The sequence below is a fragment of the Heterocephalus glaber genome, unplaced genomic scaffold, assembly GCF_053883595.1.
Source record: "Heterocephalus glaber isolate CG9 unplaced genomic scaffold, H.glaber_assembly_v1.0 deba00001497, whole genome shotgun sequence".
NCBI lineage: Eukaryota > Metazoa > Chordata > Mammalia > Rodentia > Bathyergidae > Heterocephalus > Heterocephalus glaber.
In genome coordinates, this window is record NW_028258320.1 from 51,812,549 (window position 1) to 51,822,296 (window position 9,748).

The following is a 9,748-nucleotide window of genomic DNA, read 5'->3' on the forward strand; positions in this document are numbered from 1 at the left end:
TCATTCTCCAAAATAGATTGCATGCTAGCTCATAGGACATATCTAAGTAAATGTAAAAGAATTGAAGTTATCCCCTGTATATTATCAGACCATAGTACAATAAAATTGGAGATGAATAACATAAGAAACCACAAAACTCCCACAAACACATGGAAATTGAAAAACACCTTCCTGAATAACCAATGGGTGACAGAGGAAATTAAAGAAGAAATTAGACAGTTTCTACAAGTAAATGATAATGTCAGTACAACATACAGGAATCTGTGGGACACAATGAAAGCAGTTCTCCGAGGGAAATTCATAGCAGTGAATGCCCATATTAGGACAACAGAGAGAACTCGGATAACCTAATGCAGAATCTCAAGCTCCTAGAAAAAGAAGAGCATAACAAACCAAAAACTCATACAAGAAAGGAAAGTATAAAGATCCGAGCAGAAATCAATGCAATGGAGACTAAGAGAATGATACAAAAAAATCAATGAATCAAAGAGTTGGTTTTTTGAAAGAATAAATAAAATCAATAAACCATTAGCCAACCTTATCAAAAAAAGGAAAGAAAAGGCTCCAATCCATGCAATTAAGAATGAAAATGGTGAAGCCACAACAGATCCAGAAGAAATCCAGAGGATCATTAATACCTACTTTGAGAAGCTGTGCTCTAATAAAATAGAAAACACAGAAGAAATAGACAGATTCCTAGATGCATACTAATTGCCAAAATTAAATGAAGAAGATATAGAAATTCTAAACATCCCAATAACAATGAGGGAAATTGAAAATGTAATAAAAAATTTACCAACAAAGAAAAGCTCAGGTCCTGATGGCTTCACTGCTGAATTCTATAAGACATTTAAAGAAGAACTATCACCATTACTCTTTAAACTCATCAAGGAAATTGAAAGGGAAGCAAGGCTTCCAAATTCATTCCAGGAAGCAAGTGTTACTTTGATCCCAAAACCAGGGAAAGACCCAACCCAAAAAGACAACTACAGACCAATCTCCCTAATGAATATAGATGCAAAAATCCTCAACAAGATACTGGCAAACAGAATACAGAGTGTCACCAAGAAGATCATACACCCTGACCAAGTCAGATTTATCCCAAGGATGCAAGGATGGTTCAACATCCATAAATCAATAAATGTAATACACTATATTAACAGAGTCAAGGACAAAAACCATGTGATCATCTCAATAGATGCAGAAAAAGTATTTGACAAAATCCAACACCCATTCATGATAAAAATGCTACAGAAAATTGGAATAGAAGGTCTTTATCTCAACCTGATTAAGGCTACCTATGAAAAACCAACAGCCAACATCATACTAAATGGTCAAAAACTTAAAACTTTAACACTAAAATCAGGAACAAGACAAGGATGCCCACTATTACCACTCCTGTTCAATATTGTTCTGGAAACATTAGCCATAGCAATTAGACAAGAGAAAGAAATAAAAGGAATAAAGATAGGAAAGGGAGAATTTAAACTGTCATTATTTGCTGATGATATGATACTTTACATAGAAGATCCAAAAAACTCAGTCAAAAGTCTTCAAGACCTAATTGGCAGATTCAGTAGAGTAGCTGGATACAAGGTCAACACTCAAAAAACAATAGCCTTCTTATACACAAATAACAGACTCACTGAGAGAGAAATTTGGGAAATAATTCCTTTTACAATAGCATCTAAAAAACAAAATATCTAGGAATTAAGCTAACAAAGGAAGCAAAAGACCTCTACACTGAAAACTACAGCACTCTGAAGAAGGAGATCAAAGAGGATATGAGAAAATGGAAAGATATCCCTTGTTCCTGGGTAGGAAGAACCAATATAGTGAAAATGGCCATACTTCCAAAGGTGCTATATAGATTTTCTTTTTTTAGGCCAAGTTCAGTTTTTTATTAAAGAGTAACAGTTTGAACCTTAGAGAATTTTAAACCTGGCTTAACAGTTTAATAGCTTTCTACCTGACTCACACGAGTGTGCAAAACATATATACAACTGATACACGAAACATTACCTGAGTCAGTGATTAGAGTTTGGGCATACATAACAGTTCCAGTTTTGCTGGGGGGAAGCTGAGAAGACAGAGACAGTGTCATATGCTGTTATTCAGTTTCAATGCCCACAGTGAGGCAGTCAGGGCAGATATGATAGCACTAAGGAAGATGCTGTGATGACCATTTAATGTTTGAGGAAACAGCTCAGTTACTATCTAAATCATTCTTTAACTGTGCTTTTGGTGGGAAACTGAAATCTATCTGTAAAGGAAAAATTTCAATTGGAATCAAGCAAATTAGAACTGGGCAAACCAACCAAACTACTTTACATGGGAGAATAATTTGGGATTATATGAGAACCTTTGCAGAAGTTTATAGCATATGAAGACTGGCCTTTTCTTAGTTCCTACCCACTAGAGGTACGTAGTCATATCACCCCCCCCCAACAAATGGGAAGGTAGTCATTGCTATTCTCCAAAAAAATCAAGAATTTTATATCTAAAACTCAAGTCTATCTAGTCTGAATGAATAAACAATCTGAGGATTGTGTGGGGTAAACTACAGCATCACAGAGCCACTAGATATAGGTTCCAGGCTTATCTCTAATTTCTTCGTATCTGCAGGCACTATAAACCTTAACAAATACTTAAGGAACAATTCTACAGGCTAGTATTTCTATTTCTAAAAAAATAAACAACAAAAAAAAACTTGATTCAAGCAAAGTATCCTAGGCTGCAGAGCAACTAACAGTCAAGATTTAAATGTTTTGTTCTATTGGTCTTAATCACCATACTACACTGCCTCTCAGATCAGATACACACCAGTGCCCACCACATAACAGGATATGTGAGATTCCATTCACCCCACCTCCCATCTTCAGGTCTTAAAAGGTACATCTTCCCAGCCTTACCCTGAGCTCCACCCCTTGTTTCTTCTGTATTGGTTTCTGCTTTTAAAACATCCCTTTCCTTCATTTGTAAAAACCAGGGGCCTCACTGTAGCATTGTTCTTTTTTCTAACCATGTGCCACTGCACCCTGATCAAGGTAGACCAATCTCTTCCAACTGAATGGATTCTTGAACCTACCTTGGCTCATACTGCTCTAAAAAACCTCTGCTGAGGCTATAGCTCAGTGGTGAAGCAATTGCTTAGCCCTGCATGAAGCCCTGGATTTGATCACAAGCACTGGAAAATAAAAACAAAGCAAAAAAACCTGCTGCCTCATTTTTACAGGTCTTTTTCTATAACTCTACACCACAAATTTGTCCTCAATTTCATATAGTCCCATGGCTTTTTGTTCTGCCCCTCTGGAGCTTAAAATACTCTCTACTTAGTATGAACCCCCCAAATGAGCTGAAACTCTGTTCCCATGCTTCCATGAACTATCACACTCAGGCTGATTGCACACATACACTTTACAGTTTTTCACAGAGAGCTAAGAGCACTTTCCTTCGTATTTTACAGAAGGGCTTGAAACACAGACTTTCTAATTAATATTCATACCACAGTACACCAAATCTAACTCCTAAATAGATGCATTAAAATTTTTTTTGTTAAATTCTTTATTGGTACATTTTAGGTATACAACACAATTACATTTCTCATTTGGGAATTGTATCTTTACATAATGCATCTTGGTTCTTATTTTTTCCCCATTCCTAGCCCTCCCTTCACACCCTCCACCCTTCCGTATTTACAAAGACTCTATTTCCATTTTTTCCATTTCTCATCATTTTTCCTTTCCCTTCTTTCCTTTCTCCTGCCCCTCCCACTACCGCTACCCCTTTGGATCTTTTCTTCCTATTTTGCATTATCAATTATTCATTCTAATCATTGGTACATTTTAGGTATACAATATAATGACATTCATCATTGGAAATTTGCACCTTTACATAGTCTCTCTTGGTTCTTATTTTTCACCCTTGCCCAGCCCTCCCTTCAACCCCTCCAGTCCTCTCTATTGACAAAGATTTTGCTCCTACTTTTCATTTTCTCATATTAATCCCATTCCCTTCTATCCTTTCCCCTAGCCCTCCCACTTCCTTCCCCTTTGCCCCTTTTCTTCCTATTTCACATTACCTATTATACATTTAGTCCTTATTTACACTTTCAGTTTCTCACATCAGAGAAACTATTCGGTATTTATACATGTGAGTCCTATTTCTTTCACTTAAGAGTTTCGCCTCAATGTGAAACCACGTAGCTATAAATGTCTCTAATTTCTCATTTTTTATGGCTGAGTAGTACTCCATTTTATTAAAAAACCACATTTTCTTTATCCAGTCTCCAGTTGATGGGCATTTGGGCTGTTTCCAAGTTTTAGCTATCACAAACTGTGCTGCTATGAACATGGGTGCACATATATCACTGTGGTATGATTCTTTTAATTCTTTGGGGAAGATCCCCAGTAGTGGAATAGCTGGGTCAAATGGGACTTCCAGTCCTAGTTCTTTGAGGTATGTCCATACTGATTTCCACAGTGGTTGCAGCAGCCTACAGCCCCACCAGCAGTGGAACAGGGTTCCTCTTTCCCCACAGCCCCACCAGCATTTATTATTGGTTGATTTCATGATAGCAGCCATTCCTTCTGGAGTGAGGTGGAATCTCAGCATTGTTTTCATTTGCATCTCTCGAATGACCAGTGATGTTGAACATTTTTTCATGTATTTATTTGCTATTTCTCCTTCTTTGTCTGAGAAATGTCTGTTCATTTCAGATGCCCATTTTCAGATTGGGTCTTTAAATTTGGGAGGTCTGATCTTTTTAAGTTCTTTATAGATTTGAGATAGTAGACCTTTGTCTGAGGAAGAGCAGGTGAAGATTTTTTCCCACATTGTAAGTTGTCTCTTCACAGTGCTGGTGGTTTCTCTTGCTGTGCAGAAGCTTTTTCATAAGAAGAGATCCCACTTGTTGATTGTTTGTGCTGGTTCATGGGCAACTGAGGTTTTGTTCATAAAATCTTTTCCTACACCAATGTCTTCAAGAGTTCTACCTAACCTCTATTCCACCTGGTTCAGAATTTCTATTTTAATATTTAGATCTTTAATCCATTTTGATTTCAGTTCAGTGCATGGTGAGAGATACAGGTCTAGTTTTAATCTTTGGCAAGTTGAAGCCCAATTTTTCCAGCACCATTTATTAAAGAGGCTATCTTTCCTCCAGTGATAGTGTTTGGCTCCTTTATCGCAGATGAGATGGCTGAGTGTGTCCAGTGTTGTTTCTGCATCTTCTAATTGGTTCCACTGCTCCTCAGGTCTGTTTCTTTGCCAGTACCATGCTGTGTTTATCACAGTAGCTTTGTAGTAGAGTTGCAGGTTGGGGATTGTGATACCCCCTGCCATGTCTCTGTTACCTGTTACCTAGAATTGCTTTTGCTATTCTGGGTCTCTTCTTGTTCCAAATGAATTTTTGGATTGTTTTCTCAAGGTCCATGAAGTATGCTGCTGGGATCTCAATTGGAATTGCATTAAATCTATATAGCAGTTTTGGAAGTATGGCCATTTTCACTATATTAATCCTTCCCACCCAGGAGCAAGGGATGTCTGTCCATTTTCTGATATCATCTTCAATCTCTCTTTTCAGAGTGCTATAGTTTTCAGAGAAGAGGTCTTTGATTTCTTTCGTTAGGTTGATTCCTAACTATTTCAGTTTTTTGGATGCTATTGTGAAAGGAATTATTTGCCCTATTTCTCTCTCAGTGAGTCTGTCATTGGTGTAGAGGAGAGCTATTGATTTTTGTGTGTTGACCTTGTAACCAGCTACTTGACTGAATTAGGTTATTAAGTCTAGAAGAGTTTTGGTGGAGTTCTTGGGGTCTTCTATATACAGTATCATGTCATCTGCAAATAATAACAATTTGACTTCTTCATTACCTATCTTTATTCCCTTTTTTTCTTTCTCTTGTCTAATTGCCATGGCTAATGTTTCCAAAACTATATTGAATAAGAGTGGTGATAGTGGACATCCTTTTCTTGTTCCTGATTTTAGTGTGAAGGATTTCAGTTTTTGACCATTTGGTATGATATTGGCTGTTGGTTTTGCATAGATGGCTTTTATCAGTTTGAGGTAGAGAACATCTATTCCAATTTTTTTGTAGGGTTTTAATCACGAATGCATGTTGGATTTTGTCAAATGCATTTTCTGCGTCTATGGAGGTAATCATATGGTTTTTGTCCTTGGCTCTATTGATGTAGTGTATTACATTGATTGATTTTCGTGTATTGAACCATCCCTGCATCCCTGGGATGAATCCCACTTGATCAAGGTGTATGATCTTCTTGATGATCTTCTGCATTCTGTTTGCCAGTATCTTATTAAGAATTTTTGCATCTATGTTCCTTAGTGAGATTGGCCTATAGTTCTCCTCATCGGTTGGGTCTTTCTCTGCTTTGGGGATCAAGGTGATGCTTGCTTCCAGGAATGAATTTGGGAATATTGCTTCCCTTTCAATTTCATTGAAGAGTTAAAACAGTAGTGGCAGCAGTTCCTCTCTAAATGTCTTGTAGAATTCAGCAGTGAAGCCATCAGGGCCCAGGCTTTTCTTAGTTGATAAGTTTTAAATTACGTTTTCAATTTCATTGGTTGATATTGGATTGTTCAGAATTTTTAGGTCTTCTTCATTCAACTTTGGTAATTCATATGTATCTAGGAATCTGTCCATTTCTTCTGTGTTGTCCATCTTATTGGCATATAGGTTCTGGAAGTAGGTATTGATGATCATCTGTATTTTTGCTGCGTCTGTTGTAATTTCACCCTATTCATTCCTAATTGCATAGATTTTGGCCTTTTCTTTCCTTTTTCTGATAAGTTTGGCTAAGGGTTTGTCAATTTTGTTGATTCTTTCAAAGAACCAACTCCTGGCTTCATTGATTTTTTGTATCATTCTCTTAGTCTCCATTGCATTTATTTCTCCTCTGATCTTTATAATTTCCTCCCTTGTATGAGCTCTGGGGTTGTCCTGCTCCTCTTTTTCTAGAAGCTTGAGGTTCAGCATCAGGTTGTTTAATTGGGCTCATTCCGTTTTCCCAATATGCATATTCACTGCTATGAATTTCCCTCGTAAGACTGCTTTCATTGTGTCCCATAGATTCCGATATGTTGTATTGTCATTGTCATTTAATTGAAGGAACTGTCTGCTTTCTTCTTTAATTTCCTCTGTGACCCATTGGTTATTCAGAAGTGTGTTGTTCAATTTCCACATGTTTATGAAAGGTTTTGAGTTTCTTTTGCTATGGATCTCCAATTTCATCACACTATGGTCTGATAATATACAGGGGATAACTTCAACTCCTTTGCACATACTTAAACATGTTCTATGTGTGAGTATGTGGTCTATTTTGGAGAATGACCCATATGCAGCTGAGAAGAATGTGTATTCTGATTTTGTGGGGTGGAACACTCTGTAAACATCTGTTAAGTTCATTTGTTCAAGAGTTTGATTGTGTTCTAGTATTTCATTGCTTATTTTCTGTCTAGTTGATCTATCTATTTGTGACAGTGGGGTGTTGAGGTCCCCCACTACAATTGTGTTAGTGCATATATGACTTTTCATGTCTGTTAGTATTTGTTTTATATAGTTGGGTGCACTAGTGTTTGGTGCATAGATATTTATGATTGTCATCTCTTCCTCTTTGATCTCTACCTCATCTCTTCCTCTTTCCTTTACAAGGATGTAGTGTCCTTCTTCGTCTCTCTTAATCAGTGTTAGTTTGAAATCTACTTGATCTACAAAGAGGATAGCTACTCCTGCTTTTTTGGGGGTTCCCGTCTCATGGAGTATTGTTTTCCACCCTTTAACTTTCAGTCTATGAGTTTCTTCTTGAATTAAGTGTGTTTCTTGTATGCAGCATATTGTTCAATTTTGCTTCTTGACCCATTCTGCCAGTCTATTTCTTTTGATTGGTAAATTGAGACCATTAACATTGATGGTTATAACTGAAACACATTGACTTGTCATTGCCATGACTTTTTCTTTTTGTAGGGCTCTCCCCCTTTACATTTAATTTCTTGTCATGCCAGATGGTTTCATTCTGCTTTGCTTCCTGGGGTTGTGATCCTCAATGTCTGTTCCTAGAATATTGTGTAAAATTCTTTGGAGTGATGGTTTGGTATTCATGAAGTTCCTAAGGTGCTCTTTGTCATGAAAGTATCTTATTTCTCCATCAATTTTGAAAGACAGTTTTGCAGGGTACAACAATCTGGGTTGGAGGCTGTTTTCTTTTAGGGCTTGGAATATGTCACTCCAAGCTCTTCTTGCCTTGATGGTTTGTGTTGAGAAGTCTGCTGTGGTTCTGATGGGCTTTCCTTTGTATGTGATTTGTTTCTTTTCTCTAACTGCTTGTAGAACTTTGTTCTTCTGTTGTCTTTCTGGAATCTGAACAATTGTATGCCTATGTGTAGATTTTTTTTGATCAAGGCTATTTGGAGTCCTATATGCCTCACTTATCTGTACGTCAAGTTCTTTTCCCCTCCTTGGGAAGTTTTCTGCCATTATTTCTGTGAAGAATTTTTTTATGTCATCTGAACTCTCTCCTGTTTCTTCATTAACTCCAATCAGTCTTATGTTATTCTTCTTTGCATCATCTAGCAGCTGCTGGATTGATTTCTCATGTTTCCTTATAATTTTGAAGCAATTTTTCTTTTCCTGGTCACTAATTGCAATCTTATCTTCTATATCTGAAATTCTGTCCTCACATTGGCTCATTCTGCTGTGTAGACTTTCAGTGGAGTTTTCATGTCCTGGAAATCTATTTGCATCTGTTTTATGGATTCCATTTGTTTCTTATGTTGGGATTCCATCATGTTCCTGAGCTCCTCTCTAGATTTATTAATCATGTCTTGCACTAGGGGCACACTTTCTGCTGTTATCTGAGAAATTATTTCTGATTTCATTTTTTCCAGATCCCCTTTTGTTGCCAGTTCAGTGGGTCGAGGTGGTTGAGTATCAGAGTGTTCCATCTCATTTCCCTTTGAGGTTTCTGTAGGTGATCTGGAAGTGTGGTTTTGAGACTTATTTAGGTGTTTTCTCATTTTGACTGGGCAGGTGTGCTGTTGGTGCCTGCACTGATTACCTCCTCTGAGCTGTGAGAGGTGGGCCAGGGGCCTGGAGCAGCAGTAGGGATGGTGGCTGAAAAGCCCTTTCCTCTGGCCTGGGAGCAGCGGGAGGGATGGTGGCCAGGAAGCCCCTTCCTGTGGACCAGGGGCAGTGGGATGGCAGCTCTGAAGCCCCTACCTCTGGGCCCGGATTGGCAGGATGGATGATGGCCTGGAAGCCCCTTCCTCTGGGCCAGGAGCAGTGGGACAGAATGTGGCCCAAAAGCCCTTTCCTCTGGGTTGGGAGTAGCGGGAGGGATGGCGGCCAAGAAGCCCCTTCCTCTGGACCAGGAGCAGTGGAACAGGGGCTCAGGAGCCCCTACCTCTGGGCCAGGAGCAGCGGGACTCAGTACCCTGGTCTGGTGGTCCAGTGTCCTCTGCGTCTTTGTAGTGTGGAACCAGGTGGCTGTACAGAGGAGTGGGGGGGGTGTCCAGTGGATTGTTGCCAGGGCACCGGCTGATTTGATGTGTTCCGCGCGACTCGTGACCTCGGTAAGCCGTGCGCAGACCTACCTGTCTGCAATGGGCTGATTCGGCTTGCATTACAATTTTTTTAGAATTTAAAGGCTTAATGGCAAAAATCAGGGGAGGAAAAAAGTATAAGTTTATTTTACATAGCTGGGTGAAACATAAATTTGGGAGAGTAAATAATAT